General features: G+C 42.2%; 10 non-coding genes across 10 annotated transcripts; all 10 read left to right on the top strand.

Moving 5' to 3' along the window:
- The first annotated feature begins 1918 nt into the window (after positions 1-1918).
- trnay-gua (transfer RNA tyrosine (anticodon GUA)) lies at positions 1919-2007 on the top strand. The gene is given in 2 exon segments: positions 1919-1955; positions 1972-2007. It is a non-coding gene; the product is annotated as a tRNA-Tyr (tRNA).
- A 1295-nt stretch (positions 2008-3302) lies between these two features.
- trnay-gua (transfer RNA tyrosine (anticodon GUA)) lies at positions 3303-3390 on the top strand. Its single transcript is given in 2 exon segments — positions 3303-3339; positions 3355-3390. It is a non-coding gene; the product is annotated as a tRNA-Tyr (tRNA).
- Positions 3391-3993: 603 nt separating this feature from the next.
- trnay-gua (transfer RNA tyrosine (anticodon GUA)) lies at positions 3994-4082 on the top strand. Its single transcript is given in 2 exon segments — positions 3994-4030; positions 4047-4082. It is a non-coding gene; the product is annotated as a tRNA-Tyr (tRNA).
- Positions 4083-4876: 794 nt separating this feature from the next.
- On the top strand, positions 4877-4948 carry trnah-gug (transfer RNA histidin (anticodon GUG)). The gene has a single exon. It is a non-coding gene; the product is annotated as a tRNA-His (tRNA).
- A 2692-nt stretch (positions 4949-7640) lies between these two features.
- On the top strand, positions 7641-7712 carry trnah-gug (transfer RNA histidin (anticodon GUG)). The gene has a single exon. It is a non-coding gene; the product is annotated as a tRNA-His (tRNA).
- A 423-nt stretch (positions 7713-8135) lies between these two features.
- On the top strand, positions 8136-8224 carry trnay-gua (transfer RNA tyrosine (anticodon GUA)). The gene is given in 2 exon segments: positions 8136-8172; positions 8189-8224. It is a non-coding gene; the product is annotated as a tRNA-Tyr (tRNA).
- A 110-nt stretch (positions 8225-8334) lies between these two features.
- On the top strand, positions 8335-8406 carry trnah-gug (transfer RNA histidin (anticodon GUG)). The gene has a single exon. It is a non-coding gene; the product is annotated as a tRNA-His (tRNA).
- Positions 8407-8826: 420 nt separating this feature from the next.
- On the top strand, positions 8827-8915 carry trnay-gua (transfer RNA tyrosine (anticodon GUA)). Its single transcript is given in 2 exon segments — positions 8827-8863; positions 8880-8915. It is a non-coding gene; the product is annotated as a tRNA-Tyr (tRNA).
- A 604-nt stretch (positions 8916-9519) lies between these two features.
- On the top strand, positions 9520-9608 carry trnay-gua (transfer RNA tyrosine (anticodon GUA)). Its single transcript is given in 2 exon segments — positions 9520-9556; positions 9573-9608. It is a non-coding gene; the product is annotated as a tRNA-Tyr (tRNA).
- A 3647-nt stretch (positions 9609-13255) lies between these two features.
- On the top strand, positions 13256-13344 carry trnay-gua (transfer RNA tyrosine (anticodon GUA)). Its single transcript is given in 2 exon segments — positions 13256-13292; positions 13309-13344. It is a non-coding gene; the product is annotated as a tRNA-Tyr (tRNA).
- Positions 13345-14373: the final 1029 nt, after the last annotated feature.

Genomic DNA, 14373 nt, shown 5'->3' with positions numbered 1-14373 from the left:
CACAGCTGATCACCACAGCTTACAGATGGAGCTGAGGAAACGTGCCGTGATCGTATAGTGGTTAGTACTCTGCGTTGTGGCCGCAGCAACCCCAGTTCGAATCCGGGTCACGGCAAATGTTCCTTTACAGTCTGTCTTAAATAACGTTTCTTTCCGAGGAAACTTTGCTAAGATGACAAGAAAAACAAAGACAGCTATGCAAAAGCTCAAAAGAAGTCATAAAACAGGAACAAGCTGTTGGAATAGAGTTATTTAGCAACTACTGAAACCTCAAGTAATTGGTGATTTGTCTAACTTCTTTTGGGGGAAAAACAACTCCAATGCCCAGTGAGTTGACAGCAACAATAGAAAGGTTGGCCATATTTCTAGTCAGAAGATGAGATCCTCTTGTGTGTAGAGATGGGGAAATGTACTTTGAACGTTCACCCAAAATACTTAGGCATCTATGTTTGGAACAAGATCAAATAGAAAAAAATTAAACGTTGCACTAAAAAACACAATGCACAAAGTACTAATTGCTTCCAGCATTGACCACCCTTCGATAGCTCAGTTGGTAGAGCGGAGGACTGTAGAGGCAGCTCAAAAGACATTCTTAGGTCGCTGGTTCAAATCTGGCTCGAAGGAAATTGGTGATGTGGATTTTTGATGAGCTCTCGCACTTTTCAAGTCGTCATCTTTACAATGGTGTGGTCACAGCTGATCATCACAGCTTACAAATGGAGCTGAGGAAGAGTGCCATGATCGTATAGTGGTTAGTACTCTGCGTTGTGGCTGCAGCAACCCCAGTTCGAATCCGGGTCACGGCAAATGTTCCTTTACATTCCGTCTTAAATATTGTTTCTTTCAGAGGAAACTTTGCTAATATGACAAGAAAAACAAAGACAGGTATGCAAAAGCTCAAAAGAAGTCATAAAACAGGAACAAGCTGTTGGAATAGAGTTGTTTAGCAACTACTGAAACCTCAAGTAATTGGTGATTTGTCTAACTTCTTTTGGGGGAAAAAACAACTCCAATGCCCAGTGAGTTGAAAGCAACAATAGAAAGGTTGGCCATATTTCTAGTCAGAAGATGAGATCCTCTTGTGTGTAGAGATGGGGAAATGTACTTCGAACGTTCACCCAAAATACTTAGGCATCTATGTTTGGAACAAGATCAAATAGAAAAAATTTAACGTTGCACTCAAGATCACAATGCGCAAAGTACTAAGTGCTTCTGACATTGCCCACCCTTTGATAGCTCAGGTGGTAGAGCGGAGGACTGTAGAGGCAGCTCAAAAGACATCCTTAGGTCGCTGGTTCAAATCTGGCTCGCAGGAAAATGTTGATAAAGCTTCTTCATGAGCTCTCGAACTTTTCAAGTCGACATCTTTACAATGGTGTGGTCACAGTTGATCACCACAGCTTACAGATGGGGCTGTGGAAATGTGCCGTGATTGTATAGTGGTTAGTACTCTGCGTTGTGGCCCCAGCAACCCCGGTTCGAATCCGGGTCACGGCAAATGTTCCTTTACAGTCTGTCTAAAATAACGTTTCTTTCCGAGGAAACTTTGCTAAGATGACAAGAAAAACAAAGACAGCTATGCAAAAGCTCAAAAGAAGTCATAAAATAGGAACAAGCTGTTGGAATAGAGTTGTTAAGCAACTACTGAAACCTGAAGTTATTGGTGATTTGTCTAACTTCTTTTGGGGGAAAAAACAACTCCAATGCCCAGTGAGTTGACAGCAACAATAGAAAGGTTGGCCATATTTCTAGTCAGAAGATGAGATCCTCTTGTGTGTAGAGATGGGGAAATGTACTTTGAACGTTCACCCAAAATACTTAGGCATCTATGTTTGGAACAAGATCAAATAGAAAAAAATTAAACGTTGCACTAAAAAACACAATGCACAAAGTACTAATTGCTTCCAGTATTGACCACCCTTCGATAGCTCAGTTGGTAGAGCGGAGGACTGTAGAGGCAGCTCAAAAGACATCCTTAGGTCGCTGGTTCAAATCCGGCTCGAAGGAAATTGGTGATGTAGACTTTTGATGAGCTCTCGCACTTTTCAAGTCGTCATCTTTACAATGGTGTGGTCACAGCTGATCATTACAGCTTACAGATGGAGCTGAGGAAGAGTGCCATGATCGTATAGTGGTTAGTACTCTGCGTTGTGGCTGCAGCAATCCCAGTTCGAATCCGGGTCACGGCAAATGTTCCTTTACATTCCGTCTTAAATATTGTTTCTTTCAGAGGAAACTTTGCTAAGATGACAAGAAAAACAAAGACAGGTATGCAAAAGCTCAAAAGAAGTCATAAAACAGGAACAAGCTGTTGGAATAGAGTTGTTAAGCAACTAATGAAACCTCAAGTAATTGGTGATTTGTCTAACTTCTTTTGGGGGTAAAAACAACTCCAATGCCCAGTGAGTTGACAGCAACAATAGAAAGGTTGGCCATATTTCTAGTCAGAAGATGAGATCCTCTTGTGTGTAGAGATGGGGAAATGTACTTTGAACGTTCACCCAAAATACTTAGGTATCTATGTTAGGAACAAGATCAAATAGAAAAAAATTAAATGTTGCACTAAAAAACACAATGCACAAAGTACTAATTGCTTCCAGCATTGATCACCCTTCGATAGCTCAGTTGGTAGAGCGGAGGACTGTAGAGGCAGCTCAAAAGACATCCTTAGGTCGCTGGTTCAAATCTGGCTCAAAGGAAAATGTTGATAAAGCTTCTTCATGAGCTCTCGCACTTTTCAAGTCGACATCTTTACAATGGTGTGGTCACAGCTGATCACCACAGCTTACAGATGGAGCTGAGGAAACGTGCTGTGATCGTATAGTGGTTAGTACTCTGCGTTGTGGCCGCAGCAACCCCAGTTCGAATCCGGGTCACGGCAAATGTTCCTTTACAGTCTGTCTTAAATAACGTTTCTTTCCGAGGAAACTTTGCTAAGATGACAAGAATAACAAAGACAGCTATGCAAAAGCTCAAAAGAAGTCATAAAACAGGAACAAGCTGTTGGAATGGAGTTTTTTTAGCAACTACTGAAACCTCAAGTAATTGGTGATTTGTCTAACTTCTTTTGGGGGAAAAAACAACTCCAATGCCCAGTGAGTTGACAGCAACAATAGAAAGGTTGGCCATATTTCTAGTCAGAAGATGAGATCCTCTTGTGTGTAGAGATGGGGAAATGTACTTTGAACGTTCACCCAAAATACTTAGGCATCTATGTTTGGAACAAGATCAAATAGAAAAAATTAAACGTTGCACTAAAGATCACAATGCGCAAAGTACTAAGTGCTTCTGACATTGCCCACCCTTCGATAGCTCAGTTGGTAGAGCGGAGGACTGTAGAGGTAGCTCAAAAGAATCCTTAGGTCGCTGGTTCAAATCCGGCTCGAAGGAAAATGTTGATAAAGCTTCTTCATGAGCTCTCTAACTTTTCAATTCGACATCTTTACAATGGTGTGGTCACAGCTGATCACCACAGCTTACAAATGGAGCTGCGGAAACGTGCCGCGATCGTATAGTGGTTAGTACTCTGCGTTGTGGCCGCAGCAACCCCGGTTCGAATCCGGGTCACGGCAAATGTTCCTTTACAGTCTGTCTTAAATAACGTTTCTTTCCGAGGAAACTTTGCTAAGATGACAAGAAAAACAAAGACAGCTATGCAAAAGCTCAAAAGAAGTCATAAAATAGGAACAAGCTGTTGGAATAGAGTTGTTAAGCAACTACTGAAACCTGAAGTAATTGGTGATTTGTTTAACTTCTTTTGGGGGAAAAAACAACTCCAATGCCCAGTGAGTTGACAGCAACAATAGAAAGGTTGGCCATATTTCTAGTCAGAAGATGAGATCCTCTTGTGTGTAGAGATGGGGAAATGTACTTTGAACGTTCACCCAAAATACTTAGGCATCTATGTTTGGAACAAGATCAAATAGAAAAAAATTAAACGTTGCACTAAAAAACACAATGCACAAAGTACTAATTGCTTCCAGTATTGACCACCCTTCGATAGCTCAGTTGGTAGAGCGGAGGACTGTAGAGGCAGCTCAAAAGACATCCTTAGGTCGCTGGTTCAAATCCGGCTCGAAGGAAATTGGTGATGTAGATTTTTGATGAGCTCTCGCACTTTTCAAGTCGTCATCTTAACTATGGTGTGGTCACAGCTGATCATCACAGCTTACAGATGGAGCTGAGGAAGAGTGCCATGATCGTATAGTGGTTAGTACTCTGCGTTGTGGCTGCAGCAACCCCAGTTAGAATCCGGGTCACGGCAAATGTTCCTTTACATTCCGTCTTAAATATTGTTTCTTTCAGAGGAAACTTTGCTAAGATGACAAGAAAAACAAAGACAGGTATCCAAAAGCTCAAAAGAAGTCATAAAACAGGAACAAGCTGTTGGAATAGAGTTGTTTAGCAACTAATGAAACCTCAAGTAATTGGTGATTTGTCTAACTTCTTTTGGGGGTAAAAACAACTCCAATGCCCAGTGAGTTGACAGCAACAATAGAAAGGTTGGCCATATTTCTAGTCAGAAGATGAGATCCTCTTGTGTGTAGAGATGGGGAAATGTACTTTGAACGTTCACCCAAAATACTTAGGTATCTATGTTTTGAACAAGATCAAATAGAAAAAAATTAAACGTTGCACTAAAAAACACAATGCACTAAGTACTAATTGCTTCCAGCATTGACCACCCTTCGATAGCTCAGTTGGTAGAGCGGAGGACTGTAGAGGCAGCTCAAAAGACATCCTTAGGTCACTGGTTCAAATCTGGCTCGAAGGAAAATGTTGATGTAGTTTTTTGATGAGCTCCGAACTTTTCAAGTCGATATCTTTACAATTGTGTGGCCGCAGCTGATCATCACAGATGTAGCTGAGGAAACGTGCCGTGATCGTATAGTGGTTAGTACTCTGCGTTGTGGCCGCAGCAACCCCGGTTCGAATCCGGGTCACGGCAAATGTTCCTTTACATTCCGTCTTAAATGTCGTTTCTTTCAGAGGAAACTTTGCTAATATGACAAGAAAAACAAAGACAGCTATGCAAAAGCTCAAAAGAAGTCATAAAACAGGAACAAGCTGTTGGAATAGAGTTGTTTAGCAACTACTGAAACCTCAAGTAATTGGTGATTTGTCTAACTTCTTTTGGGGGACAAAACAACTCCAATGCCCAGTGAGTTGACAGCAACAATAGAAAGGTTGGCCATATTTCTAGTCAGAAGATGAGATCCTCTTGTGTGTAGAGATGGGGAAATGTACTTTGAACGTTCACCCAAAATACTTAGGCATCTATGTTTGGAACAAGATCAAATAGAAAAAATTAAACGTTGCACTCAAGATCACAATGCACAAAGTACTAAGTGCTTCTGACATTGCCCGCCCTTTGATAGCTCAGTTGGTAGAGCGGAGGACTGTAGAGGCAGCTCAAAAGACATACTTAGGTCGCTGGTTCAAATCCGGTCTGAAGGAAAATGTTGATAAAGCTTCTTCATGAGCTCTCGAACTTTTCAAGTCGACATCTTTACAATGGTGTGGTCACAGCTGATCACCACAGCTTACAGATGGAGCTGAGGAAACGTGCCGTGATCGTATAGTGGTTAGTACTCAGCGTTGTGGCCGCAGCAACCCCGGTTCGAATCCGGGTCACGGCAAATGTTCCTTTACAGTCTGTCTTAAATAACGTTTCTTTCCGAAGAAACTTTGCTAAGATGACAAAAAAAAAAACAAAGACAGCTATGCAAAAGCTCAAAAGAAGTCATAAAACAGGAACAAGCTGTTGGAATAGAGTTGTTTAGCAATTACTGAAACCTCAAGTATTTGGTGTTTTGTCTAACTTCTTTTGGGGGAAAAAACAACTCCAATGCCCAGTGAGTTGACAGCAACAATAGAAAGGTTGGCCATATTTCTAGTCAGAAGATGAGATCCTCTTGTGTGTAGAGATGGGGAAATGTACTTTGAACGTTCACCCAAAATACTTAGGCATCTATGTTTGGAACAAGATCAAATAGAAAAAAATTAAACGTTCCACTAAAAAACACAATGCACAAAGTACTAATTGCTTCCAGCATTGACCACCCTTCGATAGCTCAGTTGGTAGAGCGGAGGACTGTAGAGGCAGCACAAAAGACATCCGTAGGTCGTTGGTTCAAATCCGGCTCGAAGGAAATTGGTGATGTAGATTTTTGATGAGCTCTCGCACTTTTCAAGTCGACATCTTTACAATGGTGTGGTCACAGCTGATCATCACAGCTTACAGATGGAGCTGAGGAAGAGTGCCATGATCGTGTAGTGGTTAGTACTCTGCGTTGTGGCTGCAGCAATCCCAGTTCGAATCCGGGTCACGGCAAATGTTCCTTTACATTCAGTCTTAAATATTGTTTCTTTCAGAGGAAACTTTGCTAAGATGACAAGAAAAACAAAGACAGGTATGCAAAAGCTCAAAAGAAGTCATAAAACAGGAACAAGCTGTTGGAATAGAGTTGTTTAGCAACTAATGAAACCTCAAGTAATTGGTGATTTGTCTAACTTCTTTTGGGGGTAAAAACAACTCCAATGCCCAGTGAGTTGACAGCAACAATAGAAAGGTTGGCCATATTTCTAGTCAGAAGATGAGATCCTCTTGTGTGTAGAGATGGGGAAATGTACTTTGAACGTTCACCCAAAATACTTAGGTATCTATGTTTGGAACAAGATCAAATAGAAAAAAATTAAACGTTGCACTAAAAAACACAATGCACAAAGTACTAATTGCTTCCAGCATTGACCACCCTTCGATAGCTCAGTTGGTAGAGCGGAGGACTGTAGAGGCAGCTCAAAAGACATCCTTAGGTCGCTGGTTCAAATCTGGCTCGAAGATAATGTTGAAGTAGTTTTTTGATGAGCTCTCGCACTTTTCAAGTCGATATCTTTACAATTGTGTGGCCGCAGCTGAGCATCACAGATGGAGCTGAGGAAACGTGCAGTGATTGTATAGTGGTTAGTACTCTGCGTTGTGGCTGCAGCAACCCCGGTTCGAATCCGGGACACGGCAAATGTTCCTTTACATTCCGTCTTAAATGTCGTTTCTTTCAGAGGAAACTTTGCTAATATAACAAAAAAAAAAACAAAGACAGCTATGCAAAAGCTCAAAAGAAGTCATAAAACAGGAACAAGCTGTTGGAATAGAGTTGTTTAGCAACTACTGAAACCTCAAGTAATTGGTGATTTGTCTAACTTCTTTTGGGGGAAAAAACAACTCCAATGCCCAGTGAGTTGACAGCAACAATAGAAAGGTTGGCCATATTTCTAGTCAGAAGATGAGATCCTCTTGTGTGTAGAGATGGGGAAATGTACTTTGAACGTTCACCCAAAATACTTAGGCATCTATGTTTGGAACAAGATCAAATAGAAAAAATTAAACGTTGCACTCAAGATCACAATGCACAAAGTACTAAGTGCTTCTGACATTGCCCGCCCTTCGATAGCTCAGTTGGTAGAGCGGAGGACTGTAGAGGCAGCTCAAGAGACATCCTTAGGTCGCTGGTTCAAATCCGGTCTGAAGGAAAATGTTGATAAAGCTTCTTCATGAGCTCCCGAACTTTTCAAGTCGACATCTTTACAATGGTGTGGTCACAGCTGATCACCACAGCTTACAGATGGAGCTGAGGAAACGTGCCGTGATCGTACAGTGGTTAGTACTCTGCGTTGTGGCCGCAGCAACCCCGGTTCGAATCCGGGTCACGGCAAATGTTCCTTTACAGTCTGTCTTAAATAACGTTTCTTTCCGAAGAAACTTTGCTAAGATGACAAAAAAAAACCAAAGACAGCTATGCAAAAGCTCAAAAGAAGTCATAAAACAGGAACAAGCTGTTGGAATAGAGTTGTTTAGCAATTACTGAAACCTCAAGTATTTGGTGATTTGTCTAACTTCTTTTGGGGGAAAAAACAACTCCAATGCCCAGTGAGTTGACAGCAACAATAGAAAGGTTGGCCATATTTCTAGTCAGAAGATGAGATCCTCTTGTGTGTAGAGATGGGGAAATGTACTTTGAACGTTCACCCAAAATACTTAGGCATCTATGTTTGGAACAAGATCAAATAGAAAAAAATTAAACGTTGCACTAAAAAACACAATGCACAAAGTACTAATTGCTTCCAGCATTGACCACCCTTCGATAGCTCAGTTGGTAGAGCGGAGGACTGTAGAGGCAGCTCAAAACACATCCTCAGGTCGCTGGTTCAAATCCGGCTCGAAGGAAAATGTTGATAAAGCTTCTTCATGAGCTCTCGCACTTTTCAAGTCGACATCTTTACAATGGTGTGGTCACAGCTGATCACCACAGCTCACAGATGGAGCTGAGGAAACGTGCCGTGATCGTATAGTGGTTAGTACTCTGCGTTGTGGCCGCAGCAACCCCGGTTCGAATCCGGGTCACGGCAAATGTTCCTTTACAGTCTGTCTTAAATAACGTTTCTTTCCGAGGAAACTTTGCTAAGATGACAAGAAAAACAAAGACAGCTATGCAAAAGCTCAAAAGAAGTCATAAAACAGGAACAAGCTGTTGGAATAGAGTTGTTTAGCAACTACTGAAACCTCAAGTAATTGGTGATTTGTCTAACTTCTTTTGGGGGAAAAACAACTCCAATGCCCAGTGAGTTGACAGCAACAATAGAAAGGTTGGCCATATTTCTAGTCAGAAGATGAGATCCTCTTGTGTGTAGAGATGGGGAAATGTACTTTGAACGTTCACCCAAAATACTTAGGCATCTATGTTTGGAACAAGATCAAATAGAAAAAAATTAAACGTTGCACTAAAAAACACAATGCACAAAGTACTAATTGCTTCCAGCATTGACTATCCTTCGATAGCTCAGTTGGTAGAGCGGAGGATTGTAGAGGCAGCTCAAAAGACATCCTTAGGTCGCTGGTTCAAATCCGGCTCGAAGGAAATTGGTTATGTACATTTTTGATGAGCTCTCGCACTTTTCAAGTCGTCATCTTTACAATGGTGTGGTCACAGCTGATCATCACAGCTTACAGATGGAGCTGAGGAAGAGTGCCATGATCGTTTAGTGGTTAGTACTCTGCATTGTGGTTGCAGCAACCCCAGTTTGATTCCGGGTCACGGCAAATGTTCCTTTACATTCCGTCTTATATATTGTTTCTTTCAGAGAAAACTTTGCTAAGATGACAAGAAAAACAAAGACAGGTATGCAAAAGCTCAAAAGAAGTCATAAAACATGAACAAGCTGTTGGAATGGAGTTGTTAAGCAACTACTGAAACCTCAAGTAATTGGTGATTTCTCTAACTCCCTTTGGGGGGAAAAAACAACTCCAATGCCCAGTGAGTTGACAGCAACAATAGAAAGGTTGGCCATATTTCTAGTCAGAAGATGAGATCCTCTTGTGTGTAGAGATGGGGAAATGTACTTTGAACGTTCACCCAAAATACTTAGGCATCTATGTTTGGAACAAGATCAAATAGAAAAAAATTAAACGTTGCACTCAAGATCACAATGCGCAAAGTACTAAGTGCTTCTGACATTGCACACCCTTCGATAGCTCAGTTGGTAGAGCGGAGGACTGTAGAGGCAGCTCAAAAGACATCCTTAGGTCGCTGGTTCAAATCCGGCTCGAAGGAAAATGTTGATAAAGCTTCTTCATGAGCTCTCGAACTTTTCAAGTCGACATCTTTACAATGGTGTGGTCACAGCTGATCACCACAGCTTACAGATGGGGCTGAGGAAATGTGCCGTGATCGTATAGTGGTTAGTACTCTGCGTTGTGGCCCCAGCAACCCCGGTTCGAATTCTAGTCACGGCAAATGTTCCTTTACACTCTGTCTTAAATAACGTTTCTTTCCGAGGACACTTTGCAAAGATGACAAGAAAAACAAAGACAGCTATGCAAAAGCTCAAAAGAAGTCATAAAACAGGAACAAGCTGTTGGAATAGAGTTGTTTAGCAACTACTGAAACCTCAAGTACCGTAAATCCTCTAATACAGGCCCGGGCTTGTATTTGACTCAAGCTCATCAAGCTCCAGGCCTTTATTGGAAGGAGGGCCAGTATTAGAGGCAGGCCTCTATTTCTATTTGAGCAAAATGAACTAATGGTTTGCTGGAGTTTTTGACAATTAAAATTGTGCCCACATTTTCAAAGTTAAACACATTTCTTTTAACAACGGTAGTTCCTGCTTCAGTCCTCTCCCCCCTCCCCCTGCGCAGCAGCCGCAAACTCACTGATGTGCCTGCAGCCTCTCGGAGTTCCTGCTGCTCTAAACATTAAAATAATTATTTCATTTTCTGTTCCTTACTTCTGATTACCTTCAATGGTGTCTGTATGTTGCAACAGCAGGTACAAAAACTAACTTGTTTTTATTTGACTATTTTTCTGTCCTGTCTGTTTATTATCTTCCTGCATCTCCTCTCAATCCTAAAGAAAAACTGCTGCCTGGGTTCATATATATTCACCTTATGAGTTACCTTTGAACTGCAGTTCTAAAAGATCTACCGACCGCAAAAACAGCGGAGCGCTCGCTGTTTGGCGGCCGTATCAGTGATCAGTGGGTCGGAGGACAAGGTGATGCCCGCAGCGCCCCGCTCCACAGCATGCAGCGAAACGCATCAGGCACAAATAAAAGACAGAAAACATTAAAGGAAATGAACTGACATGAACGATCGCGTGTTAGTACCTACGGTCTGGCACAGAGCGTTGCTGATCACAGAGAATGTGATCATACGATAATTCAATAGGGAGCGTGGTTTCACAGACGCGGAAGTGATAGCGTCGGTGAAACGCCGGCTGCTCTAGGAAACCCCCGAGCGTTCGAGCGTCAACGAAGTAACACGGAAATGCCGGGCTTTCCAGAAGTAAGTAAGATAACTTACTATGAGCTGATAGTTCGTTGGATTGATTGGTAGGTTGGAAACTCTGATCATGAATCTGAAGAAAGGATGACTGAGCTGTAAAGGCGACTTCCGTTTAAAGCCGCGGTTTGTGACGTAGGTGCGACGTGGAGGGAATCCCCGCGAGGGGCATGCTGGGAGTCCCTACTTCGCGGATTTTCACCTATCGCGGCCAGGTCTGGAACGCATCTACCGCGATAAACGAGGGATTACTGTAGTTCATACACCCCCTACTGCTGCTCTCCAGAGTGTTCTGCAGCATAATCAGCACGTTCCCTTTGAACTTGATAGTGTAATGACCTGGCTGGGGTTGTAAGCCAGGTGCATTCTGGGTATTGTGTTATATGTGTTTCCTATCGTTCTGCTAGTTCCTATGTGCTGATTTGCGTGTTGTGTGAGTGTTATGTAAGCCACAGGGAAGGTGATGTGTGTTCTGTGGAGCGGGTTGAATTAGCATGGTTAACTGACACCGTGACTCTGTGTGGCAGGAGCGTGATAGAGGATCGTGTCTGAAGTGTTACAAAGATTGAAGAAAAAGCCTAATAAAGTTTTGCGTGAACCCCTACTTCCTCCTGCTGGTTAATTTGGGGACTATAACCCTGCCGCTGGGACGCTCGTACTTGCTTGTTTCCACATTCCATCCGGCTCCGCTGACTGCGACACCGGCCAAAATTGGAGACCCGGCCTTTAATTGAATACCGGCCTGTATTAGAGGATTTATGGTAGTTGGTCATTTGTCTAACTTCTTTTGGGGGAAAAAACAACTCCAATGCCCAGTGAGTTGACAGCAACAATAGAAAGGTTGGCCATATTTCTAGTCAGAAGATGAGATCCTCTTGTGTGTAGAGATGGGGAAATGTACTTTGAACGTTCACCCAAAATACTTAGGCATCTATGTTTGGAACAAGATCAAATAGAAAAAAATTAAACGTTGCACTAAAAAACACAATGCACAAAGTACTAATTGCTTCCAGCATTGACCACCCTTCGATAGCTCAGTTGGTAGAGCGGAGGACTGTAGAGGCAGCTCAAGAGACATCCTTAGGTCGCTGGTTTAAATCCGGTTCGAAGGAAAATGTTGATAAACCTTCTTAATGAGCTCTCGCAGTTTTCAAGTGGTCATCTTTACAATGGTGTGGTCACAGCTGATCATAACAGCTTACAGATGGAGCTGAGGAAGAGTGCCTTGATCGTATAGTGGTTAGTACTCTGCGTTGTAGCTGCAGCAACCCCAGTTCGAATCTGGGTCACTGCAAATGTTCCTTTACATTCCGTCTTAAATATTGTTTCTTTCAGAGGAAACTTTGCTAAGATGACAAGAAAAACAAAGACAGCTGTGCAAACGCTCAAAAGAAGTCATAAAACAGGAACAAGCTGTTGGAATGGAGTTGTTAAGCAACTACTGAAACCTCAAGTAATTGGTGATTTGTCTAACTTCCTTTGGGGGGAAAAAACAACTCCAATGCCCAGTGAGTTGACAGCAACAATAGAAAGGTTGGCCATATTTCTAGTCAGAAGATGAGATCCTCTTGTGTGTAGAGATGGGGAAATGTACTTTGAACGTTCACCCAAAATACTTAGGCATCTATGTTTGGAACAAGATCAAATAGAAAAAATTAAACGTTGCACTCAAGATCTTAATGCGCAAAGTACTAAGTGCTTCTGACATTGCCCACCCATCGATAGCTCAGTTGGTAGAGCGGAGGCCTGTAGAGGCAGCTCAAAAGACATCCTTAGGTCGCTGGTTCAAATCCGGCTCAAAGGAAAATGTTGATAAAGCTTCTTCATGAGCTCTCGCACTTTTCAAGTCGACATCTTTACAATGGTGTGGTCACAGCTGATCAGTCACAGCTGATCACCACAGCTTACAGATGGAGCTGAGGAAACGTGCCGTGATCGTATAGTGGTTAGTACTCTGCGTTGTGGCCGCAGCAACCCCAGTTCGAATCCGGGTCACGGCAAATGTTCCTTTACAGTCTGTCTTAAATAACGTTTCTTTCCGAGGAAACTTTGCTAAGATGACAAGAAAAACAAAGACAGCTATGCAAAAGCTCAAAAGAAGTCATAAAACAGGAACAAGCTGTTGGAATAGAGTTATTTAGCAACTACTGAAACCTCAAGTAATTGGTGATTTGTCTAACTTCTTTTGGGGGAAAAACAACTCCAATGCCCAGTGAGTTGACAGCAACAATAGAAAGGTTGGCCATATTTCTAGTCAGAAGATGAGATCCTCTTGTGTGTAGAGATGGGGAAATGTACTTTGAACGTTCACCCAAAATACTTAGGCATCTATGTTTGGAACAAGATCAAATAGAAAAAAAATTAAACGTTGCACTAAAAAACACAATGCACAAAGTACTAATTGCTTCCAGCATTGACCACCCTTCGATAGCTCAGTTGGTAGAGCGGAGGACTGTAGAGGCAGCTCAAAAGACATCCTTAGGTCGCTGGTTCAAATCCGGCTCGAAGGAAATTGGTGATGTGGATTTTTGATGAGCTCTCGCACTTTTCAAGTCGTCATCTTTACAATGGTGTGGTCACAGCTGATCATCACAGCTTACAGATGAAGCTGAGGAAGAGTGCCATGATCGTATAGTGGTTAGTACTCTGCGTTGTGGCTGCAGCATCCCCAGTTCGAATCCGGGTCACGGCAAATGTTCCTTTACATTCCGTCTTAAATATTGTTTCTTTCAGAGGAAACTTTGCTAAGATGACAAGAAAAACAAAGACAGGTATGCAAAAGCTCAAAAGAAGTCATAAAACAGGAACAAGCTGTTGGAATAGAGTTGTTTAGCAACTACTGAAACCTCAAGTAATTGGTGATTTGTCTAACTTCTTTTGGGGGAAAAAACAACTCCAATGCCCAGTGAGTTGAAAGCAACAATAGAAAGGTTGGCCATATTTCTAGTCAGAAGATGAGATCCTCTTGTGTGTAGAGATGGGGAAATGTACTTCGAACGTTCACCCAAAATACTTAGGCATCTATGTTTGGAACAAGATCAAATAGAAAAAATTAAACGTTGCACTCAAGATCACAATGCGCAAAGTACTAAGTGCTTCTGACATTGCCCACCCTTTGATAGCTCAGGTGGTAGCGCGGAGGACTGTAGAGGCAGCTCAAAAGACATCCTTAGGTCGCTGGTTCAAATCTGGCTCGCAGGAAAATGTTGATAAAGCTTCTTCATGAGCTCTCGAACTTTTCAAGTCGACATCTTTACAATGGTGTGGTCACAGTTGATCACCACAGCTTACAGATGGGGCTGTGGAAATGTGCCGTGATCGTATAGTGGTTAGTATTCTGCGTTGTGGCCCCAGCAACCCCGGTTCGAATCCGGGTCACGGCAAATGTTCCTTTACAGTCTGTCTAACATAACGTTTCTTTCCGAGGAAACTTTGCTAAGATGACAAGAAAAACAAAGACAGCTATGCAAAAGCTCAAAAGAAGTCATAAAATAGGAACAAGCTGTTGGAATAGAGTTGTTAAGCAACTACTGAAACCT

This window comes from Nothobranchius furzeri, chromosome 10 (genome assembly GCF_043380555.1).
Source record: "Nothobranchius furzeri strain GRZ-AD chromosome 10, NfurGRZ-RIMD1, whole genome shotgun sequence".
In the NCBI taxonomy this organism is placed as follows: domain Eukaryota; kingdom Metazoa; phylum Chordata; class Actinopteri; order Cyprinodontiformes; family Nothobranchiidae; genus Nothobranchius; species Nothobranchius furzeri.
This window is presented reverse-complemented; position numbering and strand designations above follow the sequence as displayed.